The sequence below is a fragment of the Sorex araneus genome, chromosome 1 (genome assembly GCF_027595985.1).
Source record: "Sorex araneus isolate mSorAra2 chromosome 1, mSorAra2.pri, whole genome shotgun sequence".
NCBI classification, from domain to species: domain Eukaryota; kingdom Metazoa; phylum Chordata; class Mammalia; order Eulipotyphla; family Soricidae; genus Sorex; species Sorex araneus.
In genome coordinates, this window is record NC_073302.1 from 352,171,025 (window position 1) to 352,198,504 (window position 27,480).

Genomic DNA, 27,480 nt, shown 5'->3' on the forward strand with positions numbered 1-27,480 from the left:
AGAGGAAATAGAAAAGAGACTAAGGACCATAAACGTAAGAGGTCAAGTAGATGTGATTTTGTGTGTTCCTGCTTCTTAGTATTAATTAATTTTTATTCATTCTATAAAGTAATGAATTCTTTTGTTTTTTATTTTGCAGAGGTCATACCCAGTGGTGCGCAGGACTTATTTCCGACTAGGTGCTCAAGGATCAACCCCTGCTATTGTTCAGGGGAGGCATACAGGGGTCCAACTGGGGTTGTGTGAGTGAAAGGCAATTTTCTCACACACTATACTATCTCTCTGGCCCCCAATATATTGATTCTAAGGGCTATAAATCTGTCAGTTTAACAAGATTATCTTGGTTTTGACTTGCTCTGTTGTCCATCATCATTTTCTAAACAACCTTTCGAATATGACCGATGTCCTCTGCTATATAGAAATCTACTACTCAACCTCCTCAGTTGCTATTAGAAATCTACTACTTTCAGAATTTGTTAAGGATCTAGGGCGGTGTATGTAACGTGATTTTTTTCAAAGTTGCACTGACATTTGAAAATAAACCATCTTCGTAGACTAAGGGGCCAATTCATTATTCATTATCTATCCACTGACTGATATATATTATTAAAATAGTCTGTATATTTGAGTGAAGCAATTCAATATTCTATCACTACAGTTTTATATATTCAGCATTTTCATTATATATTTATATTCTATAATAAAATTATTTTATTTTGTATTAGTTCATTTCTTTTTTTAGCTACAAATTTATCCTTCATCCCAAGTAAAGTATTTTGGGGGTACCCAGTGCTTTCTTTTCTCTACATTTGTATGCTCTTTTTTTCTTGAAAATGTTCCCTATCATTTCTGTAAGTAAATATTTTGTGAGTAGAACGTGATGGTATGTAATTTTAAGTCCGATTCAAGATATTTTTCAGTAAGTATAAACTGCTGTGTCTAAGGCAGAAGTGGGTAATTCCTGTCATCTTCCATTTCCTCTCAAGTCCATGCTTTAAGCTGGAGCACATCAGAATTTCCCGAGGAAGCTAATGGTGGGAAGAGGGGATATGTCTGAGGTGGGAGAGGGGGTGTTTGTTAAACAAACTTAAGCCTCACTTGCAATTCTCACTTACAAAGGTAAAGTGATGCTACAGCTTATCTTTAAATTTTGGGAGAAGGTGGGAGGATTGGACCACACCTGGCTGTACTGAGGATCACTCCTGGTGGTGCTCAGAGGGTCACTCACTAGGTGAGGATCCAGTGAGGGTTGGCCCATGCAAGGCGTATGCCTTAACCCGTCCCCATCCCCGGGATATCTCTATTTTTAAATAAAACACTGTAATATACCCCAAAGGAAAACAATCACTGAAACTATCCTTTCAAATCACATTTCTGGAATAAATAATGTCAGGTGTAAGCCTACTTTCCTATCACTGAAAATACTGTAAGGGGTTTTGACTTTTTATTGCATAATCATGTCAAGATGTTTTTTGACGAGTTCAATGATTTAACTAAAACAAATTTTAAAACAAAGTATATGTGTTGCAAAAGTACATAAACAATAATATCTGCTTCTGGATTTTTCAGTCTCATTCTCGAAAATTACCCATTCTTGACATTTATGTTCCAGACTTTTTCTACATATATGTGAATAATCTCACCACACACACACACACACACACACACACACACACACACACACACACACACACACCCAGGAACTGTTGTACATTACTCTACTCCCTTCTTTGTTCATTGAGATACTTTCATTGGTCATTTTCCCCTGTAAAATACATGTAGTTGTGACAATCTGATACTAAGTTCATTATCACAAGCTCTGAGACTGATGCTATATATAAGATGTGAGACTTGGTTTGGGAACATTTATGCAAGTGTGAGCACAGTGCTCTTTCTGCAGGGACATTTGCCCAAGGTATTAGCTAGAAAACAGTGGCCAAAACTTAGTCTGTGTGGTTTTGGAGGGAAAAGCTTTCAACTTTTCCCTCCAAAACCTGGTAAGAAAATGAAAGAGGCCCTTTCATTTTCTTACCATGGCCTTTAGATTCTCTAGCAGCTTTCCTATCTCTGAGTTGAGCTTCTTTCTGCACCTCTGTGGTGGTTAATTTTCCCCATCTGCAAACATCTCAGAATTTACACTGCAGAGAAGTGTGGTATTTAGGCCTCAGAACTACTTCAAGTCTAGACAGTTCTTCATAGTTTGCTTATTTCCCATTATCAGGCCCCCCTTTCTATTCTATTTGCCTGCAACATCTCTACTTAGATAAAAATTATTTTAAATGGAGAGGAAAATTTAGAAAGGGAAGAGATCACTAATTTTATCAGCGATATTTTTCTTTTTGGGGGGGGCATGGGGGGTGGTGCATACCCTACAGTACTCAGGGCTTACACCTGGCTCTGCACTCAGGAGCCATCCCTGGCTGTGTGTGGGGAGCCGATGCAATACCAGGGACCAAACCTGGGCAAGGCAAGTGCCTCACCTACTCTACTATCACTCCAGCCTCCTTAGTCATATTTTCCCTATACCTTTGAAGGCCTAGAAGCACCAAAATCCGAGTTTTGCAGGAAGGAAAAAGCATTAAGATTCGAGAGACTAAGCAAAGCAGTATCACCAAGAGAGCTAAGCTTTGGTATTGTTTACCCACTACATTTACTCTTTAGAAGTGTTTTGTCAGCTGTATTTGGTTTTGTGACTATGTTTGTCCAGTGGCTAATTAGCTCAAAGGATAAAAAGGTTAGTGAGTAAATCCATAATCTTGAGTGACTGACGAAATCTTAACTGCCAACCAGTGCCAGGTTAGAGGCTTTTTTCCTGAGGATTAATAAGTCATGCTGGCTATGTCAAATATTAGCCTTTCTACACATTAGGTTGGGTAAAGCCATAGAAAAGACAATTAGTATGTCTTTTTAGAAAATATTTCAAGCAGTTTTATATAATTTCACAAGAAAAAAAAAACCAAAAATTCCACGTGGTCTGAGGGAAAAGCTGTACTTTTGGGTTCCCCAATAATACAAAACACATATTAGGTTGAGGAAATACTGCATGCCAACCACTATTGAATTTACCTGTTAACTATCTTGGTTATTAGAATAATCTAAAAAAAGCAGGCACAGTTATTCTTTCATTTGTATTTAGTGGAATTTATGGCCAAACTTGCTCTAAACTTTTGACCCTAACTGCTCTGATAAGTGCTCGAAGACTGAGAAGAATAATTGAGAATCAAGACGTTGGTCACAGTTCCAGGCTTTTGTATGTTTTACAGGGCTCAGCTCCCTACCGAGTGTCTGTGTGGCTATCCCAGAAGAAGTGCACTGTTCCCTAGTGTGGGAGGCCAGTCGCTGACGTGTGGAACCAAGGTGTCAGAAGGTTGGCTCTCCTGAGGAATGTGAGGACTGACAGTTTTCGAGCTGACTCGGGCTCTCAGAGTGTGGTCTCCCAGCTGGTCCTGCCTTCGTGCAAGACTACCTTCACTTCATTAATGACACCGCTCTGTAGGGACCACAACCACACTGTAAGAGGCCCCTATTTGGTGACATAATGACAATCCATGGACAGATTTTATTTCCAAATAAGGCAATATCCTAAGATCCTGCTGATTGAGAAAATCTTTTCTTGGAGGATACCCAAATCATAATATGCATTAGGATTCCTAGGAAAGTCCATGTATCTGCTCGTGTGGTGTAACCATAGTCAGTGCTATAGCTGCAGTGATGGTGCTATGGTTGCTGTGTACAAAATCAGTCCAATGGTTGCTGTGTACATAGAGCTATGAAAGCTGTCTACATAGTGCTATGGTTGCTGTGTACATAGAGCTATGGATGCTGTGTACGTAGTTCTATGGTTGCTGTGTACATAGAGCTATGGATGCTGTGTACGTAGTGCTATGGTTGCTGTGTACATAGTCAGTGCTATGGTTGCTGTGTACAAAGCCAGTGCTATGGCTGTTGTATGGTCTCGGTGTACATATGGTTTCTGATTTGCAAGATTCAGTCCTGACCTTTAAGGGGTCACCTTTGTACAATGTCCTGATAGAGTCCTGTGGTTCCATCAGCCTCACTCACTGTGACACAGAAGAGCTTGAGTGAGAGCTAAGGGATCCCCCGGAGGAGGAATAAACACCTGCCTGCTCGTATCATCAGGGTGCCCTAGCCTCAGGAAAGCCACATGCTTCATCCTGCCTGTGGGGCAACGGTCTACTGCTTAAAATCTGGAGGCTCATCACACGTTCTTAAATTGACCATTGAAAATCTTACCAAAGTTGGAATAGTATCAAAGGACATAATTTTGAGTGTATCACATATTGACCTTTTAATAAGAAAAAGAATCATCTTTTAAAATATATCCTTGCATCTACATATGTGTATTATGTAAATTAATTATGTAAAATAATATTAAATGCCCATAATTACTCACCTAAAATACACAAATAAGCTTTTATAACTGCTGGGAGTTATGTATCATCATTTTTTTCTTTTGTAATATAAGTAAAAAGATATTTAATGTGAAAGGCTAAGTACTATTTTAAGTTTTCCAATAGCATGTCATAACTACTCAGCAATGCTGCTGTAGTGAAAAAAGAGTCAGAGACAATGCCTAGAATAATCTGCATGATTGTGTGCCAATAAAATTTTATTTACAAGGACGGGCAGTGGGTTGAATTTGGTTCACAGGCCAAAGGTACACCAGCATCTGGGCTAGAACACAATTTCTCATTCCACTGCTCATTTCTTCCATTCTATCTCAATTCTACACTTACACAGTTTTATTGTTATAGAATTTTAAGCTTAAAAATTCACTATTAGATTGCTGAGACTTCAAAAATAATCAGTTGCTAACCACATACACACTGTGTGTATGAATACCCAAAGATATACATACTAATATTAAATTTAAATCTTAAAAACATACTAAAATTAAATTTAAATCTTAGAAAGAAACAGTTAAGAGAATTACTGGAGAAATGTGAGCTTGCCAAAATGTACATTTTCAGTGTAGATTTTGTCCTCATCACATTAATTTAAAGGAACAAATTAGTTTGAATGGGCAAGTCTGCCATTGTTGTCCCATATCTGGTGGGTGATGTTTACATCCCTTTGTTGAGCCCACATAAGCTTTCAGCAGGTATAGCAGATATATATATATACACACACATATATGTATGTATATATATACCTGGTATATATATACATATATATACCCCCATATATATATATGAGCCCACATAAGCTTTCAGCTTATATATATATACACATATATACCTGGTATATATATACATATATATACCCACATATATATATATGAGCCCACATAAGCTTTCAGCTTATATATATATACCTGGTATATATATACATATATATACCCACATATATATATGAGCCCACATAAGCTTTCAGCTTATACCTGCTATACCTGCTGAACTGTTCTGCTTCATGATCAAGATAGAATCTGAGGCCATGGAGACTGAAAACTGATTTGTTTTCTTCTGTCTATTCTCTATCATTCTATCTACTGCCTCATCTTGATTTATAAGCAAGACTGGGAAAATCTACAAGTTTTTCCCAGTGGGTTTCCTGGAAATAATATGGCAATATTGCTATTATTTTTGGTGAAGAAATCAATTTTTAGGGTTTATTTAAACCAAAATAAATGCAAATTTTGTTTAAAAATTACATTTTCTGTAAAGAGAAGGTCATAAAAGCATTCTTTTTGATTAGTTCTAAGAGTATAATTACTATTAGCATAAACTAATCAAAACAAATATAAAGTTTGATGGTATTAAGTTCCAGAGAGATTTCATTGTAATGAGCTGGCCTTACTTTGGATCCTTATTTGTAGGATCTCCTGCATGCCCCCTTGCCTGGTTCTCAGAGAAGGATCATATAGTTTGAGCAACATGCCCCCGTAAGATGTGATGAAGGTGGAAGGAAAGTGAGGGTGCTGGGTCCGGTGCTGGGAAGATCACAGTGTCCTCTCAGGATGGTTCTTGAACGCACAGCGTAGACACTGAGAATCACCACACAGGGTTCAGGTTGAAATAGAGGCACTGGGCATCAGTATAAAATGCCAATATTCTAATAAGTCCCGGGAACTGGGAACCAGGTTTGGATTTGAACTTTACTTCATGTTGAAATAGCAGAGAATTTTCTATGTCACGATTCCTTTATCTGTGCATGGGAATAAAATGACTTTAACCACTGCTCTTACTTATTGGAACTATGTCAGAAAAAGACAAAGATTGACAACTGTGCTAACGCCTCCCTGAATCCTGCCTCCAGGATGGAGGGGACATATGTGGAGGGAATATCCTATTCCACAAACACTCGTATCCTGACATTCTATGACACGTGATTAATTTTGAAATATGAACTCCACCATGTTCATTTGTTTGCCTCAAGGCCATATGCAGACATATTAAGCTATACTTTGGGAGCATGACTTGTGACACAGTCACTCCCAGAAGTGCTCAGAGGATGGTTCTGTGGTGAGGATCGAACCCAGGCATCGGCACGCACAGCTTGTGCTTCGGCTCTTGGAGCTAGCTACTGCCTCAAGGTACGTTTTAAAGATTTAGAACATTGCATTTTAAATACCTATGAATATGTAAGTGCCCAGCACAGGTAGGGCACACAGGAAAATGTCCTGCCACTTGCTTTGGTCTTGATGCAAGTGAAAGACAGCTTGTGAGGACAATTGACTCAAGCATAGAAGCAAGTAGTGAGAGAAAGCTCAACACACACAGTTGGTATGACTGTTTTGTAGTTCTAATAGTGTTCTGACTTGGGATTGAGAGATCTTCTTAGCCACCATTATTTACACCTATACTGAGGCAACAAGGAACTGCAACAGTACTTGGTTACCATGGTTACAAATTCTTTTCCCCTTGACAATTCTAAACTGTTAAGAAAGCTTTGGTACAAAATTTGAAAAAAAAACTGATTCATCTTGGTTTTATTCTGTAGTTGCTTTGCTAAATTATGATAGCATACCACTCTTGAATTGCTTTTATGTCCAATTTTTCCTTAGCTCCATTTTCAATTTTGTACCAATGAAGCCTTTGAAAGCAGCTAAGGAACAAAGAAGACAAGGGCAGTTATTGGCAATATGCTCTTATTAATTACTCTTAAACTCTTTCCACACAATTCTTTTTTTATTATTGAATCACTATGAGATACAGTTACAAGCTTTTATGTTTGAGTTTCAATCATACAATGATCAAACACCCATCCCTCCACCAGTGCACATTCTCCACTACCAATGTCCCCAGTATACCCCTCTTTATATAACCCTCCCCTGCCTCCATGGCAGACAATTTCCCTCATACTCTCTACTTTTGGGCATTATGGTTTTCAGTACAGAAACTGAGAGATTATCATGTTTGGTCCTTTATCTACTTCCAGCACACCTCTCCTATCCTGAATTATTCCTCTATCACTGTCTTAGTGATCCCTTTTCTATCCCAGCTTCCTTCTTCCCCAGCTCACTAGGCAGGCTTCTAATTATGGGACAATATTCCTGGGCCTTGTGTCTCCTGTCCTTGGGTGTCAATCTCATATTATGTTATTTTATATTCCACAAAAGAGTGCAGTCATTCTATGTCTGTCCCTCTCTTTCTGACTCATTTCACTTAGCATGACACTCTCCATGTTTATCCATTTATAATCAAATTTCATGACTTCACCTCCCCTGACAGCTGCATAGTATTCAATTGTGTAGATGTACCAAAGTTTCTTTAACCAGTCATCTGTTCTCGGGCACCTGGGTTGTTGCCAGATTCTGACTCTTGCGAACAGTGCTGCAATAAACATATAGGTGCAGATGTCATTTCTACTGTGCTTTTTTGCACCCTGGTCCATACAACTCTTAACAAGACCCAATTGGAGAGCTGGGAGATATCACAGTTGTTAGGGTGAATGTCCAGCATTGGAGATCCTGGGCTGGATTCCTGCACCACATGGTCTCTCGCACATCACCAGGAGCAGGCCAGCAGCACTGTTGGTCCGAGATGTTCCTTGCACTTCACGCCCAAGCAGCACCACGTACTCCAGCCAATGCACTGGGCCACACTGGCCAGCCAGTGTGGAATAGCCCCTGCACCTCACAAGTACTGCACTCTGGAGGCGCCTTTGCAGGCCCCCTCCAAAATTAAGTGATTTTTAGATAGGGGATATTTATTCCCTATATAAATGAGTAGGGAAATGAATACTTATGTGAATGCACAAATACACTAGTAGGAGCATAAATAACAGACATCATCTGGAAAAAACTTTCATAACCTCCATATTCTTGCCAATTTTAACATTGAGGCAAGTGATTACATAAAAATAGATACCTCCATAAAACATCCTCAGGTATTCATCCGTCACGCCTAGCCTAGAACTCAGGCAGTGGTCTCTCTGTAAATTCTGGCTGCTGAATAAAGTGAGGACAAGGAAAGGTGGACAAGGTCATTTGGAACAGAGACTTAGCAGCAAGCCCATCATTTCTCTGAGCTTTACTTTTCCCACTAGAATAAAGTGACTGCATGGTCCCCCACCACACCTCTCCAAGGCCTACTGAACCCAGAGCGTAGGTAGGCCCTGGGTTTGCTGATCCAAAGGATTCATGGGTGACATGCAAAGACCAAGAACTCCTCCAACTTAAAACTATAAAAGCCATCAACTGTTTATAACAAGTCACAGCCTTCCTCAATGTCACCAGGCTTCTTCCTGGAGGAACACTACTAGCACAGTATCTGGTTTTGACTCTCTCCCCAAACCAGAGAAGAATATATGTCATCCTACAGCATTCAATACTCCAGAAATACGTTTTCTCCTCAGGAAACAAAGGGGCACTGTTCAGAGACATTAAAAATAATAATGGTCACAATACTACTGCTACTATGACAGTGACGACTGCTACCGCTGTTATTAATACTGCTGCTGCTGCTATATGACAATGACAATTACTACTGATGCTACTGGTACTAATACTGCTGCTAATATTATGACAATGACTATTACTACTGATGCTAGTGGTACTAATACTGCTGCTGCTACTATGACAATGGCTATTACTACTGATGCTAGTGCTACTAATACTGCTGATGCTGATGCTACTATGACAATGACTACTATTGCTGCTACTACTGTTACTACTACTACTGCTGCTACTGCTGCTACTGTTACTACTGTTTGTACGATTGCTGCAACTATTATGAGAATGACTACAACTACTGCCATTACTGCTGTTGTTACTACTTACTACTATTGCTCCTCCTGCTACTTACTACTACTTAGTGTTATTTTACTGCAACCACTACTATCACCACTACTATTTCGACTACTAGAAGTAATGCTTTGTTATAACTACTACTATTACCATAACTACTAGCAGTAATGATACCTTCTGTTAAAATCTGTAAAGCATATCAAATAAATTCCTATGTTCTCTAAATGTTTCAATGTGTCAATTGTGTCCATATATTATGAGTGGAAGGAATTAAAAGGATCAGAGAGGTAATGTGGTAAGGCCCAATCCATCCTGGAGACTAGACCGGAGCCTTACTCCCAGCTCCAGGCTCCATGATGTACTGCTCTTTACTTTTCGGAGAGGCGCCCAGTACCATGGCACTGTGGTAGTCTCTGAAGATTTAGGAGAAAGACTCGAGAACAGACAGAGATACATTCTTCTAGCACGTTGGTTCTCAAATTAGATGATAACTTCCAAAGTAAAAATCTGAAATAAGATGTCCTCTGAGGAAAAAAAAATGCCTTTGCATGCCATCTTATGAGTTTTCTCTTTGCAGAGCACAGTAGGGTTGGCTGACTATCCCTGCAGACATCACATTCGTTTAACATTTTTCTACATTCTGATGAAAGATGCATCTTTGACTGGCAAGGGAACCAAAATTCAGAGAGGTTCCATAACCATACTAAGGAAGAAGAAGGAAGACCCAGAGTAAGGCCCAGGACGAGTGCTCTGGCTCTTGACTCTCACTCATCTCGAAGGCTGGAAGTGTGTCGTCTTGCTACTACCATCCAGAGTACTAAAGAGACTGCAAATATACTATATGAACCTAACACCACTGAAGCAGAGCCTCAGGTTGAGTCCTTAACATTAAGTAGTTTATATCGAGAAAAGTACCAGGGCACACTTTGATACCACATGTATCAAAGAAAGAATATAAGAAAGTTTCTGAAACATAGGTTTTAAGTCACTGGTCTATTAGACATGAGGATGATCCATCTTATCTGTAGAAAGTCATGGCTTGGATGACTCTACTCAGAAATAATTTGATTAAGGGCCTCTGTTGTGAGATACTGACATGAGGGTCTGAGTTCTATTAGCTTATTGGTGCTTCATTACAACTAGTCAAGTGGATGTTAGAACTATCCCAAATGCGATCTCAAATATCTAGCTATAAGAATTCTGAACTAAGTCAGAACGAGAGTGAAAATTTTATTTCATTAAGCTTCCAGATCTGGGAATGATGCCAGTGAACTGCTCTTCTTGATATGTCCTTCATCATTCATATCTCAAAAGAGGGGGTAGGGAGTGAGATTTTCAAAGTATTAGGCTTCAGCCTTCTTGTAAAGTAGCAACACCTCCACGAACCAGCTGAGTAAGAGGATGAGAAAAGAACTTCTCTTCCCTTATCCCCGAAACTCTGCAAGCAGATCATAATTCCTTGATGCTTATTCTCAAAACCCCACACAAGGTATAGAACTAGACAAAAGACATGAGAGAAGGACGAAAGATCAGCTTCAGCTGTAAATAAATTCTGATAGTTTAGTAGTAGTTGGCTTAAATGTTAAGGAAGATTCTGAGACTCTAACTGAGCACAATGAAAAGAATTAATATGATCAGTGGAGCAAAGCCCTAGAGGATAGATTGTTCAGACGTGTATTACTTTAAAAATCACCAAGTCTGAAACTCTTCTTTACTCATGTAAGAGACAAGGAATACAACAGTTGAGTAACTCACCAGATTTTATTTACTGGAGATAAAAATCCTGGTTTCAGAATCTAGATTATTGCTCTGTCATCCAAGTAAATGGTTTCCTAGTCTTAAATTTCTAGACTATCATAGATTGTTTGAAACAAGCTAGCAATTTAGAGGATTCTAGAAAGTTATACCATGAAAGAAAAAAAACTGCAGTGGATTCAAATGAATTAATTTGTTCATTAATAATATAAAATTAATTTGTTCATTAACAATATGAATAATAACGAATAAACATTGGTTGAGTGCTAAAGTGTGTAATGGCATTCTATTTTGTATTCTATCTAAAGTGTTGGAAATGGGTGAAATTTTATCAGAAAGTTTCCGATTTCAACCATAGTATTGAATTATATAATTTTTTTCTCTCTCAATATTTTATGGAATTTCTTTAAAACATATTCATAAAAATAAAGATTTAAGAGGATTAAGACTGAGGTGGACATTAGCCTTCAACCTGACATACTTAATGAAACCATCAATGCCAGGACATCTTTGGAGGCTGGACTTGATACTTCTATGAGAGAGCACAGTAGTATGATTTTGATGTAATTTAGCAAAAGGTATATTCAAGATGAACTTTAAATTTAAAACATATTGGTAGAGTGGTTAAATAGATTCTTTGCTGTTGAGTATAAGATTTTAATACTGAGTTAACCGAAAGAATTACTCAGTTGATATTTTCTACCTAAACAAAATATGCAGAATTGGATAAGATGGGGCAATTAAATCATCTTGGAGCTCTGATTTATATTTGTCTTCATTAAGAATTATCTGTTCGCAGAAGTTACCTTCTCATGCACAGCTCTCTTAGCTTTTTGTTAAAACTAAATCCATGTTGCCAAAACATCCTGAATGAGGAAGATAGCACTAGACGTAATGAGTAGCACAAAGAAATGTTAAGTGCTGGCTTGCTGAAATAAATGGTACCACTTTTAATGCCCCAAAGTTCACTAATGAGAAGCCAAGATTTAGCTACATGTTAAGTCTGCAATACATAATGTGGGCAAAGATGTTTGTGTATACTAATTTTTTACCCCTTTCTCTTATTAAGGAAAGTCTTCAAGGTTCTTCACAGATTAGAGAAGAGGACAAGTGGGTGAGAGAGACAGTCCAGTGGGTAGGATGACTGCCCTGTGGACAACCAGGTTCCATCCTCAGCACCACATACGGCCCCCTCAAATCCGTTAGGAGTGATTCCTCCTCGGTACAGAGCCAGGAGTAAGCCCCACGTGCTGCTGAGTGTGGTCCCCACCCCCACCACCACAGGGAGTAAGGGCAGGGCCACTGCATCTGCATGAAGGCTGTTCTTTGAGTGTTCAGCACCATGATCTCCAGGAGAGCAGTCACTAATCCCATAAAACTGTGGGAATGTGCAAATATGTGGCTACTGTGATGGTATAATAAAGTTCTAAATTTTACTTAATTTTAGTTGATTGACATTTAAAATGAGTTATTTCCTTCAGTCACTGGAAAATGGTTAAGTATGCTTGGAAGAATTTGTATGTATACATTTACTTTGTAGAAAAAAACACATTTAATAAAATCTAAATACAGACTTCCCATGAAAATTGTTTCCAAATTGAGTTTTACTATTAGTGTAAAATACAGAAAACTTTCAAAGAACTAACATGAAAAATTACAAATATTCCACTAACAGTTTTGTAGTTGAATGTTTAAATAACAATATTTGGAAATACTGGGTAAAGTCATGTTTGTCATTAAGTTACTTGAATTTTTTTAATGTGACTAGTTAAAAAACTGAAACTGCATATATAACTTGCCTTATACTTGCACTGGACAGTGTCAGTCTAAGATATTTACCAAATCATCTCTATGTGACATTATTTTTGTGTAGTTATAAAGTTGTCATCCACACATATGTCTCCTGAAAGTGCATATGAATAGGAATGCAGAACAAATAAACTTTGGGCTTAAAACAAGCAACAACCTACCAAACCCACAGATTCCTTCTCCATCTAGCACTGTGATTTTTGACTATGTACTCTGGTCTTCTATCTATGTATATATCAAATTAGAAAATTTAAACAAGAGCTACCATTTTTCTTTTTTTCTTCTTGTGACTTAATTCCACCCCATTCATTTTTCAGAAATCCGGAAAGTACAAATGATAAAACAGAAAGAAGTGGAGATTCCCTGGATCAAGTAGGAGTGAAGACTTCACACCCTGGCTAGCATCACATTACCCCAAACCTTTCAAATCCCGACTCTGAGAAGTAAAGTTTGAAAACTGTAATTCAGAGATTTCTGGACCAAATCGGAGTCTCCAATTGTTCTATTATTCAGCTTGTGTACACTGTTTGCTCCTAGAACACTTCCGAGCCGAGATCTTCTTTCTGCTCACAAATTCTCAGAATTCTGGTGGTCCTTGTGATTCCTAGAGGTCACATACACCTCCCAACAGACTGGCCCTACCTATGGCCCTATGTATGTTCTAAAAACCCTCATTACTGTCATAGCAAATGAAAAGAATTCCTGGTGAATGAAGCCAAGGGTAGCAGTGTAGCACTGGTGACCCCTCAGGGACAGCTCTCCTAGACAAATCAAACACGTTCTTACCAGCTACATAAATGTTGTGCAGAACAGGTTAAGTGCATCACACAATTACACCAGGGGAAACACATGGAGTATTTGGTGTTTGGTTGAGCACACACAGGTACTTGGTTGAGACTTATTGGTATAAACTGCATTGTGAATAATTCTAACTACTCCAGAATGCCTTTCTGATTTGATTTTCATTACTATGATGACTATTTTTGACAATTCCCTGTAGCCCGACTCCACGAGACAGCTCTCTAGCTGAGACCGCACCTCTGTCCACCCAACACCTTCTTTTTCTGAAGGCAGCAAGCAAGCAAATCAACTTGTAGGAAAATGGAAAGTATATCCTGCCAGATCCTAGCTGGATACACGTGGGTGAGTTTCTAAATATTTTGGTGATTCAATTTCCTCATTTAGGAACTAGTTTTAAAAATAGTCGTACTGGATATTGAAAAAAATTAGAGAGCTAATAGATTTTCAGATACAAAATGTACTGAAAAGTGCTCGCACACAGGGAACACTCAAGGAGCTCTAGTATTCCCACTCAGATGAATTATATTTCAAGTGCAAGAACTGACAAATGCTCTCATTTAAACTCTCAATTGCTCCTATTAGGTTTGTATTCAGCAAGTCTGTTGACAGAGAACTTAATACTGATCAATTCTGATGTATATCAGAAATGGAAGGGTTTCGTTTCTCTTTATCTTCATATTTATCTTTACAATGGCCTACAAGCTACAAGTGAAAACTGACTAGTTTCTCAGGATCAAACAGAAGGGTTGTGAGGGTACAGTTAATTGTAGTACCAAAGGGCCAGCTCTGAACAAAACCCAGGGTCCAAGGCATGGCCCTGTATGTCTTCCTGAGCACTTGTTTTGGGTTCCACTTGGTGGAGTTTGGGGTCTACTTCTGGCAATTGTAGAGATCTAACTCAGGCTTCCAGATGTATGTGGCCCTTTGAACCACCTGATCCCTCTGTGCACTTCTGGATATGACTCTTGAGACCCCTTCCACCACTGGGGAGGCCATCCCAATAATTCCGGTGCCTGAAAGAGCATTTTCACTTCATGACCTATAACTCTATTTTCACCAACTCCACAAAGTCAGGAGGAAACAAAACTTCTCTAGAATCATTTCCAAGACTTCATCATTTGAGCGAGAATGCTCAGCACCTCGTTCAGGTGTTGCCATCACTGCCTCGGACAGCAGCTGACTAAGACACAGCCGCCACAGTATTCACAGTTCCATCACAACAAGGAGACATTGAACTTAAAGGTACCCTATGCTCCTAGCTACTCCTCCAGATAGCAATCCCATATCCCTCTGCTATGGCTGCCATCAGAGGGCTATGTGCTGTGCATTCATGCTCTCGGGGAGCAGGTTCACAGCTTTCAAATTCTTCGAGTGCCAAGATCCAAAAATAGTTTCATGCCTATTCTCTACATTTGTGTTTACACTTTCACTGCTTCCGTAAAAGGCTGTCTCTTGGCTCATTCTTGCCAACAGGTGCCAGCACTTCTCTCTCAGGAAGCGGCAGGACCAGTGGGGTGGAGACCCAGAGAGGATGAAGGGTTTTTTCCCCTCATCTGTCACTTAATGTACAGCATCCAGCAAACGACTTCTGAACTCTGCATCTGTCTAGGTGCTTGGCTGCAGAGCTTACAGATTTGCCTCCATGCAGGGGACACTCTCAGTTGATGACACCATGCGAAGTCTCTGGGGGTCATTGGGCAGCCTATATTTCTAGACAGGTCTTCATTTACTGAATGGGTCACTGAGCTGGTGAAATGCTCCAGCTTCCCCTGTGCTGTCACCCACAATTAGGAAACTCGCCATTTCCCCCTGCAGCCTCAGCCCACTGCCTCATGGTCACTGAACAGAAGCTCTCCCCCAGATACCCAATCACAGCCACCCTGCTTTGGGGTCTTCTACAGCCGAAACCTTCCCCGCTCTTTTGTCTCATCACCTGCTCCTGACAGAACCCATTTGGATGACAGAAAATTCTATTTGGAGCCACATGAAGTCTCACCACAGCGAAAGGACACTGTCTTTAAGAAAAAGCGTTCCTATGCATGGTGCTTTAATGATCCCGTTTCTCCTTTCCTCTATCTGCAAGTACACTGTCAGTCTTCCCAGCACATAAGATAGAAAGTCTCATTTATTGATTGATTGATGATTGATTGGGGGAGGGGTGCAGAAGGAAGCTGAATGGAGAAGTCTCAAAACCAGCAAGAGTGTCTGGTGAAAAATGCCTCAGGAGAGAGGAGAGTCTAAAGTTCAGCCCTGCTCTGCACCAAGTTACAGAGAAGCCTTCGTCTCTCCGTGTCTGCGGTGATGAGCACTGTGGTGCTCCAGAGCCAGACCCTGAGCTTGGCTTCAATTTCGTTACATATATTTTTTTAAGTTTGCAGCTAGAAGCATCCCTAAACGCAAAGAGTTGCTCCTTCCTCTGCTTCTCCATTGTTGTTTTACAGAAGCGCTTCTTTATTCTTTCTCCTCTACCCAACTCAATTGAAAATCTCATCACAAGTGTCAGAAAATTAAACCCGAGGGAGGAAAGCTTCAAATAAGAGCTTCTCTTCCCTGGCAATGAGCAGATCCTTGAATATAACTTTGCAAACCCTCCCTGATTTTCAGAGATCTTAATGGATGCAAAACTAGTCATTTCAAAGCATGCTTTTATTTTTCTGACAGCTGAAACATATCTGACTACACTTCAGCTCATCTTTGCAATTATTATTTTTAAAAAGAGAGGGAACATTTTAAATTTGGAGACTGGTTTTGTGAAAGAAGGAAAAGGCGCAAGCCAGCTCAGCTGCACACGTCCTGGACAGAGAACAGCAGTGAGGCTGGGGTCTGGAGAAGTGTCTGACAGACCATTGTACCAGCAGCCCTTCTCACAATGCAAATACCAGCAACATGATCAAGCAGCTCACAGCACTGTGCTCGGACCTATCTCTTGCTTTCTCTCAATGCACAGGGCTGACCGGTTTAGTTTTAAAGCATCTTCTTTCTATAAAGGGCTCAATACTCAAGGGGGAAAAAAATAGCAGAATTCTGCTCCTCGTACTAATCCTAATTAGACAAACTAGCCCCAGAATCCTGCACTGTCAACAGCAAGTCAGATCAGAAGCCAGCAAAGAATGCAGCCTTTGGAACACAGAAGCTCACACACGATAGTAACCCTTGAGACGCCGCTCTTTCATGTGCTTCTTTCAATTCATAGTTCTCTCGGCAAACAATAGGACAAAGCTACGCTTTCGCTCAGCCCACCAGTATCAGCAGACAGATGTGAAGGCAGAGGTTTACTCACCAAGCTCCTGTAAGTCCATCTTTCCCAGCCACAAACACGGCTGCTGAGCTGCTACTGCCACCAAACGCCTCAGAGTTGTCCCTGCGAAGGACAACGTGCTGGTACACTGGCTGGCGCCTGAGTCAGCGTGCTCGTGAAATACGCTTCCAGTTGAGACATGTGCACAGAGACCCACTGCTCACCTTCGGGGGGCAGACACTTCAAGACCAGAAGAATAAGCATGTAGCTTTGCTTATGTTTATGGAGCTGGAGCCCAGCGGAGCTCTGATTGGCGGGAATCGAGCACGGATCAGCCAATCACAGCAAGCCTCCATCTCAGGGAAACTCCTGCTCATTTATTTCGGATCTTCAGAGATCATCGGCTTTTTCTAGGAAGAGCTTTTCTCTTATGGAATTGCCAGAGAAAAATAATGACTTCATTTTAATTCTAATGCCCTAGGCCTCTTTCATCAATAAATATATCACTCCCCTTCTCGGGTGCTATTCCACACTCCCACTTCTCTTAAAAGAACTTTAAGAAAAGGGAAGAACAAAAAGGAAGAGCTGGTGATGGCCTGCAGATAGTTCATATTCATCAGCCTCCACCTTGTTGGCAGAAAGGAGTGGGGGGAGTGCCTTGGCTCAATAATTACTGATTCTGTTGCCATGGAAACAGACTGGCTGCAGCGAGTTGGATTCCTGTAGAACATCTGCTGCCAGACCCATAATCAACCACAATCTCAGCTCTCCCCCTTCTTACTTCTACATGATTGTGAGTTTGCGTTCCCCCTTCCCCTCTTCCCATGCAGCTCCGGAGCCAGAAATGTCACAGAACTGTCTGCCTCACTTGGCAGCCGCACCCGTGGTGCCCACATTGCCAGGAATGTGTGCCTGTGAGCATGGACAACGGCGGGTTTGCACCGGAGAATCCACAACCAGAATCGGGTTTCTTGTCAGCAAACGAATCTAACAATCCCTAGTGCTCCTCCACTCCAAATCAAGATGTCCTGAAAGTTAGCCTGAAGTCTCAGTGAGGACCTTGTCTAGGTAAGGTCACCTCACGGTCCTGAGCACCCTCCCAAAGTGTGGCGGCATTTCCCAGCAGGCACTGGGGGGATCCTAGCAAACCTCTGGGATGGAATATCTGCACTGCAAAGTGTGTAGAAGATTTTTAAGCATATTGCGCCCTCTCCACATTAGCACCTCATCAAGGTGCCCTGAACACCGGGGCTCTCCCTGGGATTCCTTCAGCTCAGTTTACCCCATCCATCTGCTCCTTCTGCTTGCTCCAAATTCTCCTTGCAGGTCCAGAGTTCATCACCCTGACTTGAAATGTGCTGCTGTTTTCCTCTGTAACAGCAGAGGCCTCCACTGAGCAAGGAATGGCAATGGACAGGCCACATCACAGGGGACATGTCCCAGGTGAAGCCCTGAAATCTATAGAGACGGGGAAGACAGCCAGCATCGAAGAAGCTTCAATCCTACTTTAACTTAGAGTGAAAAGGACCGTTCTCTTGTCCTCTGCCATGAATCTAAACGAGAACATTGCTGGTCCTAAAACTCAAGCAGCTTTGGAGGGGCCTGCTCCTCACCTTTCTCTCTGGCCCTTAAAATCAAGGGTGACCATCCACTTACGTACAGCTGTAACCTCTGTATTTCAAAACAACTCTCAGAAACTCCATAGCCATCCATCTCACTGGATGTTGGATTTGCGCTTTTACCTCTGTGAAATGGGGATAGAAGCTGCACCAAATCCTGCCTTCCAGGGACCCTGTAGCACTGTTGTCCCACAGTTCATTGATTCGCTCGAGCGGGCACCAGTAACATCTTCATTGTGAGACTTGTTGTTACTGTTTTTGGCATATCGAATACACCACAAGGAGCTTGCCAGGCTTTGCTGTATGGGCAGGATACTCTCGGTAGCTTGCTGGGCTCTCCAAGAGAAACAGAGGAATCAAACCTGGGTCAGCCGCATGCAAGGCAAATGCCCTACCTGATGTGCTATCACTCCAGTCCAGGGACCCACCTCTAGACATTTTCTTGGCTCCATTGGACTTACTCACACTCTAGTGCTCTAGTAAAAAGTACTTGGTATGAAGTACTCAGGTATAAATTACTCAGGGTTTCTCTACCAGCTTTCTGTATTACAAATAAACTCTCTCCTTTCAGTGTAACTTTTACCCTCTCACCCTGTAGAGACTGTCAAACACTCCCCTCCTCACTGATTTGATGCCGAAATTTCCTTCCAACCAGATCTTCCCTGCCAAAATACAACTTATCCAAATAAGTACCTAGTGTTTCGATGCCAGAAAATTAACTGTGCTAGTGAGGAAAGAAACTGATGTGGCTTTTCCCTTGAAGCATATCCTGTGAAGAGGAGGCAAAGACAATTAAAAAGCAACTGTGGCATGAGGTAGAAAGGAAAGCTGTGAGCTGGATGTGCTGTGAGCACAAAAAACAAAGAGACTGACCTTACTGGGATAAAGAGAAGTATCTCGGAGGAAATGCTATTTGAGTTAAAATCAACAGGAAAAGTAAAATTTAATGAATTGGAAGTGAGAGTAACAGGGACTCGGGCAGAGGCTTAATCGTGTGTAAGTCCTACGCTAGGAGAGAGCAGGGCATCTCTGAAAACTTTAAATTCAGTCAGATATACTGATCACAGAGCAAAACACTGAAAAGACAGAGTGAGGTCAATCTGGATAGCCACAAAGGTTCTAGAGAACAGGTTAGGGAGTCTGGCCTCTGTCCTGTGAACAATGACAGGCCCAGGTTCTGCACTAAGTGATTCCCTGACCCCAAATACACCCCCAAACTCTGCATATGCCTCAGCTTATCTCTGTAATGTGCTAATGGGACATCAAGAGAAAACAATAACAGGGTATCCTTAAGCTGTTGGACTAATCTAGCTAACTCACTTGGAAAATTACTAGTCTGGGCAGCATTTGAAACACTTTGAACTAATACATCAATCCTCACAACAACCCTGAGAGTTAATAATATTCTTCATACACAGAAAGGGAAAACCAGAAAATACAGAAAATTGAGTAACTCAACAGAGACAAAAGTTGTAGAGTTTTGAACTTCCTTAGGAACGAGTACTTAGGAACTTCCTTAGGAGCTACATAAAAATGTAAATCTCCCGGGTCCTACTGCATCCCTGCTAAGTCAGAATCTCAGGGGGAAAGTCTTTTTGTAGTTTGTTCTTAGCACCTTTGGAGACTATTACATTCCCCAGCCAGAGATTATCACTAAAAGATACTCCCATAAATAAAGAGTAGATGATCCATAACTGATCTATAACGTATAAAGCAGAATGTTGTATTTTGGGGGCTTAGGGGCCTCATTCCTTTAAGTTATGCCGAAGGGCTCCCTTTGAATGACTATGGTATCATGCAACTGAAAGTTAAAGATGAACATGAGTATTAGAAGACTTTAGGGATGAGTAACTCTTCTATGGCAGGGAACAATATAATGAAGGAAAAACATGTTAGTTCCTAAAACCTAAATTTATGGGGTGCGTATGATGTTATTGATCTTACCAGCAATAAAATACAACTATCACACATTCACTGTATCACTGTCATCCTGTTGCTCATCAATTTGCTCGAGCGGGAACCAGTAATGTCTTTATTGTGAGACTTATTGTTACTGTTTTTGGCGTATCGAATACACCACGAGTAGCTTGCCAGGCTCTGCCGTGAGGGCGAGATGTTCTTGGTACCTTGCCGGGCTCTCCGAGAGGGGTGGAGGAATCGAACCTGTGTCGACCACGTGCAAGGCAAACGCTCTACCTGCTGTGCTATTGCTCCAGCCCATCACACATTATTATGAACACTAAAATATTATACATTTTCTGAAGGTAACTTTTCCTAGGAAAATCATTACTAAGACAACACATCAAGGCAGACAAAGTATTTTTTAGTTGCTCTTTGATCCATCACTTCACCCTACTGTATCTGAAGAATAGAAAGCAAGCTCTTCGATTTACCTAGGCAATCATGATTTTCATTTTAATAAATAAAAAGCTCTATCTACATTTCCAGAGGGGTCAACTCAGACAAAATAACTGGGAGTCTTTGGAGTAACTAATAAAAGAATTTTTTTCAAAGCATCAAACCTAATTTTGTTCCTGAGATCACAGACTGGTTTAGTTAAATTGGCCATAATAATTTGACATTCTTTTCTCCCTTGATTGTGAAATGAGAAGATTATAAGCTTGCAAAGCTGTTACTGCAACTCAGGAAAAAGGGCAATATAAATTGCATTTACTTACAATTTTGAACTGCTTGTTGAGTCCCCAAGAATTAGTACAAAGCATATCTAAAGGACTCGAGTCTTGCATTCCAAGACTCGAAATGGATTATCACAAGCACATCGCCAAGTTTTTGAACATATTCAGATTTATAATGTGCTGTACAGATAAGATAAGGGAACCACAACATCAAATACCTGTAAAATTTATTGAGAAATCTTCCGCAGACATCTGAGGAAAACTGAAAAGAAATCTATTTTCAATTATTCTCACCCAACAATTGTATACTCTGCTCTGCTTTCATTGGGTACTGCTGGCATCATTTATTTATCTTGCATCTTCTTGGGACAGAGTCCAGCAAATTAAATTCTATCCCATAAATATGACTTAGCAAGTGTATTATTAACAGTTTATTTAATCCACAAACCTTTGCAATATTTTAGTAATAAATTCACAAATCATAAAAGAATTCTGTTAGGTGAAATGAATTTTTGGACCAGAAAATATAATCACAGAATGACTTACCTTGGTAGTCAAATGTTCCTAAAACTATGTATCAGTCTTAGCTAATTGAGAATTGGTCATTTAAAAGAGGGATGAAGAAGGTTCTATTTACTGTGTCCTGGAGACATGACACCAATTGCTGAGTCTTCTGTTTCCACCTCATCTTCTCTAACAAGTTACTTCCAGGCTGGGTATCCAGCTTGTTAGGGTGCTTGTTCAACCCCAGCCATGACTATGACAGTGACGGTAGCTTAGCTTATGATATGACAGGACCATACTAAGCCCTATTTTTGTTTGGTTGATTCAGTTTTAAGAAGGGAGTTACTAGGGTAAACTTGAGCTTTAGGAAAATCATGAGCACAGTATTGTTCATAAGAATTGAAAAAGGTTCATCTCCGGTCATATTTAGCCTTCTTAAAGCATCCCCTTCCATAAACATGTGCACATGTAAACTCACACACATACAATGAAAGAAACATATTAGTTCCACTTTTGTAATAGAAACAGTTCAAGTAAAAAGCAGAAAAGACCATATCTCCCAAGGGTGTGAAGTCAGAAGTGGAGCTTCAGTCCTAAGTTAAACATAAAGACAGATTTACACTCGACTGTTCAATGGCTTTATTTCACTGACAGGAATCAGACAGACATTGTTCTAGGAGTTGTCTCTGGTAATTTTTCCAGAATACACTTCAGAACCCAAACACATGCAAGCCTCAACTAAGCATGGCCAAAGAATTACTATTTCCTATCTTCTCATTCTCACAGGGAAAGATAAGCATGGCCAAAGAATTACTATTTCCTATCTTAACATTCTCACAGGGAGATGTTTATAATCTTATTCCACAGAAATATCAGCTACAAACAGCTGTTTCTCTTTCCAACTGGGCGGTGAAATGATAAGATGCTGAACTCTCAATGTTTGCTATGCTGTCACCTTATTTTAGGGTCCCAGGATGCTATGGATCAAACCCATGCAAATCCCATTCTTAAAGATGGGAACTGAGAGCCAAGACATTTAAGTCATGTGTCTACAGTCACCCCTTGGTAACCAGTGGGCTCAGGATTAGAACCCAGGCATCTATAGTGCACAACCAGCAGCATATTATACCATATTATACTAGAGCCTTGGAACTCCCAAAAGGAAAAGATCTGGATCAAGTAGAATTTCTCTCTAGCATCCTGAAGTTATCACTGAATTACTGTATCACTGTCATCCTGTTGCTCATCAATTTGCTCGAGCGGTCACCAGTAATGTCTCCATTGTGAGACTTGTTTTTACTGTTTTTGGCATACTGAATTCACCACAGGTAGCTTGCCAGGCTCTGTGTGGGTGAGATACTCTTGGTAGCTTGATGAGCTCTCCAAGAGGGGTGGAGGAATCGAACCTTGGTCGGCCACCTGCAAGGCAACCTACCTGCTGTGCTATCGCTCCAGCCTTGCCTAAAGTTACAGCATTCTGAATTATACTGTGTAGTTCACGTATATGGGGCATTAAAATGAAGACATTTATTTCCCTGGACTTTGCCATTTTTGTATTCCCAATTAAAAAATGCCTGAGATAAAAGCAAAATCTACAAAGACTGAAATATACATCTATAAACAGATTATTTCCCTCTTCCAGAGCACGGGTCTCTGACACTTCACAGTAACCTACATTCTAAAGCTGGAAAGGAAAGGCCCGGCCATTTTTGGGATTGAGACGGATTTTCCCAAGTAGTATGAGCTGACCTCAGCAGAACATGGGGCCCATCAGCGTGAGGCCTGATTCGAAGCATCTCTATAATTATTAGGGCCTTTATAAGGTGAGTGGGTGAACTTCTGAAAGCTTATCATCTTGCCAGTTTGCACTTTCCAAATATACCATGGAAATGCTTTCCAGAATTACAGGCTGATGAAAACTCATGCCAAGGGATAAATGAAAATGCCAAAATCCTTAGCTCAGACTTGCCAAGTGCATCCACTGGCAATATGGTGGCAAAAATCTCCCAGGGAATGGTGAAATATTCTTTAGGGAGTGGAAAATGAAAAGAAACCATTTCCTTTTCTACAGAAAATGGGAGACTTATAGCCTTTGATCATGTTCGCCTTGGTTTCCGGTCTCCTAAATAAGCGAACTATTCATAATCCTGAGACACAGGTCAATTTTACATGCAATTATTTCCATACTTAGGGAAAAATTTTGTTTTTGATAGCCTCAGAGGACCAGTTTCACTGCAGTTGGTAGATATTAAATCTGTATTACCAAATGGTTAGTGGTCAACGCCCTTCTTTTCTCTGTTATTTTGTCTTACAGATTCATCAATTGTATCTTACACAATTCATTGTGTCTTGGACTGTTGCAACAGGAATTAAACTACAACAGAAATGGTAAGCCAGGAATGAATAGAATGAAAGATTTGCCGAAAAGAGAGTTACTAAGAAGATCAAGAAGATATGTAGACAGAGGCTACCCAGACAGGCCAAGAAAGAAGTAAAGGGATTACAAATTTAGACAGTGGATTCCACAAAGAACATGCTGAAAGTTGAAGGGGACAGGAAAAGTGAGAGTTTAACAGGCAGTCCAAGAGGGTTCTCACATGATTGTCAATGACACCGCAATGGTCAGAGACCCATCTGCAATTCTTGGGTGAGTCCTACCTACATCCATTGATTTTTCACACCGCCCTTCAGAAAAGAAGTTGGCTTATTCAGAAGTCAGTCACATCACAACTATGTGCCCAGAGTTTCCAGGAGTATCAGCTATACCAGGAATATTGGTCTCTCGGGAAGTCACATAGAATTGGCGCTGCTGCCCCAGGAAGAGGCTTATTCTCAGACTCAGTCACCAGAACCAGCTTGCAAGAGCAAGATCGCTTCAAATTACTCTGTATTCTACTTTCAACTGCTGGAGGTTTTGAACCATGAGCTATCATCCCCCATGGCAAATGACATTCATGGGTTAGTCCCAATTCTGACAAATAATGAGCATTGCATTCTAATTTATACAGCAACTAAATGCTGGGGAAATATATAATTTTATTTTATTGTTTTGTCAGTTCTTCCTTACATCTTTAAGTCAGTAACTGCAAGAAGGAGTTAATTTGATGATTTAAATAAAAACTGAGTCCAGTGGGCAATATCCAGTCCATTAACATAGAAAAATGATCCCCCTCTAAGTCATCTCAAGGCAAGGATGAAACATGATTTAGAGAATGCATCACCTACAATGCTTTCAACACAGTGCTAAGCATGAGAATTATGAAGCAAAGATTTCAAATAATAACATGTTTACTCACAAACAAGCACTTCTGCTTATACTTGGGTAATATATTATGTATTACATACTTCAGTCTTCCTGCACATACACTGAAATACAGATTTCAGTAACAAAGTCCAGTCTGGAAGTGAAGAATTGGTCTCCATTCATCCAACTAATGTTTTGGAAGTGTCTACACTGGTGCTTTCACAAGCTGCGTCACATTTCCTTCAAGACTGGGGAAGCCTATCTTGAAGTAAAAGTTCCATTTATTAGGCTTTCTCTTCATGTATTCATTGTAATTCCCATCTTTCACCAGCCAATTCTGTCCTGCTCACCTGGTAACCTATTCAAACTTTAAAGCTCTGCCATGTAAGCTCCTTTCTAACATCCTCCTTTGAGTTATTTTCATAGAATGTGTGGGGTTTTGATACTGAAGTCACATCATTTCATAATTGCCTCTTTCCAGAGCTCTCTCCAATACTGTGAACTTCTTGGAGGCATATATATTGAAACAACACTAGAGATACTCTGTTGAAATATTTCTGATGCCTTAGTCAAGAACACAAGATCTTACAGCAAGTTTAGCACTTAGGGGAGTTACAAATGCCTCTGAATATTTCCCTGTCCATAAAGCAGTGAGTTAAGGATATCTGAAAATTCCAGTGACTCATCTCATGCTTCCCCCATTCTTTTGTCCTCCTACTCCTGAAATACAAGCCTGAGAGAGAGAAGGCTGTGTTAAAAAGCAACCCCTCTGCAAACTCCCTTTCAAAACCCCACTTCACAACAGACCAGGAGTACAGAGATGTGTACGATCTGCCTCCTTCTGCAAGAGGACCACATCTGCTCAGACCTTTCAGTCAGTGCGTTGCCCTAGAATGCAGCCTGAGGGCCTGCTGATCTCAGTGCCAACCACTTCCACAGTAAAGATAAGGCACTGGCTGGGCTGGTACAGCCAGACTCAAATCCATGGTTTACTTCAGGGAGAATGGACAAACAGCCTACACGCATGACAGGGCATGCTGAAGTCAAAGAATTCTGTCAGACCAGGGTGACAATCACATAACATCTAAAGTTTAGAGACCATTCTGATCCACCTATGTTAAAGCTGCTCTTATTTTTTTTTAAAAAAAGATTGTCAGAAAAGCGCATGTTCTGTAGAGAAAAATGTGTAGAATTATGAAACATAATGGGAGCAAGAACTACTAGAGGGAAAGAGGTGAGTATGGGAGGGACAGGAAGAGGGGAGGACAGTGGAGGGCGCCTACACTCCTAGTGCTCTGTGGATTGAGATGTGGAGATGTGCTTCTGAAATTTATATGGCATTGTGATCCAATGTAAGATCAATTTTTAAAAATAATCATATTCCATAGAAGAAGACATGCTTGCAATTATCCAATGCTTGCATTTTTTAAAATTTCAAATAGAATGTATGACCTGGCTTTATGAATGAGGTCATCAAGTATTCATGTATTTCCCACCAGGAATTCTGCCCTAACAGATACTTAAAATTCTACTGAAATGTTAAAGTTTCTTAACATTTCAGAGTGGCAAGCAAGTGCCAGCAAGATGTGGCTGTGGATGACAAATCACCCCTTTGATAAAGCTACTCCAGGTCTTCTGTCCTGTAAAGCAAACAGGGGTGGGGTGGAGTAATCGATTGTCCATGCTCACCCATAGCTTGGTCTGGGATATAAATGTATTAAATGTATTTTCTTTTCTTTCTTCTTCTTTTTTTTTTCTTTTGGGGCCACACCAGGCTGTGCTCAGGGCTTACTCTTGGCTCTGTGCTCACAGATAACTCCTGCTGAGCTTGGGGGAGTATGTGTGGTGCTAGGAATTGAACCTGGATTGGCCACATGCAAAGAAAGCACCTACCCATGGTGTTATTCTGCCTGTAAATGTGTTTTCAAGCATCTCAGTCTCAGTCACATTCCAGCAAGAAAATCAATAGATTTTTGTCAGATAGTAAATAGTACCAAAAACAAAACCTAAAGGTGTTTTTTAAGGTGCATACACACAACGCCTTTTCTTCTCTCCTCAAAGTCCCTATTTATTTGTTTTAAAATGTACTTTTGCTTTTAGAAAATTATTTAGCAGATTAAAAATATATTGTCATGGGGCTGGAGCAATAGCACAGAGGGTAGGGCATTTGCCTTGCACGTGGCCGACTTGGGTTCAATTCCCAGCAACCCATATGGTCCCGAGCACCACCAGGAGTGGTTCCTGAGTGCATGTGGCAGGAATAACCCCTGTGCAACACCGGGTGTGACCCAACAAGCAAAAAATATATACATACATATATATTATCAGTTATTTTCTTTCCATTTGGCTGGCTAAAAATTCAATACAGGCAATAATTTATGAGCACCTTCATCAGCATTACTACACCACCACCACCACCACCACCACCACCACCACCACCACCACCACTACTACTACTACTACTACTACTACTACAAGCTCCCTCCTCCTCCTCCTCCCCTTCCTCCTCCTCCTCCTCCTACTACTACTACTAATATAAGCTCCCTACTACTACTACTACTACTACTACTACTACTACTACTACTACTACTATTATAAGCTCCCTGGGGTCAAAAGTGGTGATATAGAATTCAACCCAATTCTTGGGTGTAGATCCAAAAAGGAGT

General features: G+C 40.5%; 1 protein-coding gene across 4 annotated transcripts in view; it reads right to left on the bottom strand.

The window, feature by feature from the left end:
- Positions 1-27,480, bottom strand: part of ELMO1 (engulfment and cell motility 1) — a 545,070-nt gene that overhangs the window by 116,446 nt on the left and 401,144 nt on the right. The window contains exon 1 of one of the 4 annotated variants that reach the window (XM_055132331.1): positions 16,854-17,085. The exons of the other annotated variants lie outside the window; for them this stretch is intronic. The gene's annotated coding sequence lies outside the window, so the exon portion shown is untranslated. Of the gene's footprint in view, positions 1-16,853; positions 17,086-27,480 lie in introns of those variants that run through there. 4 annotated transcript variants of the gene reach the window in all.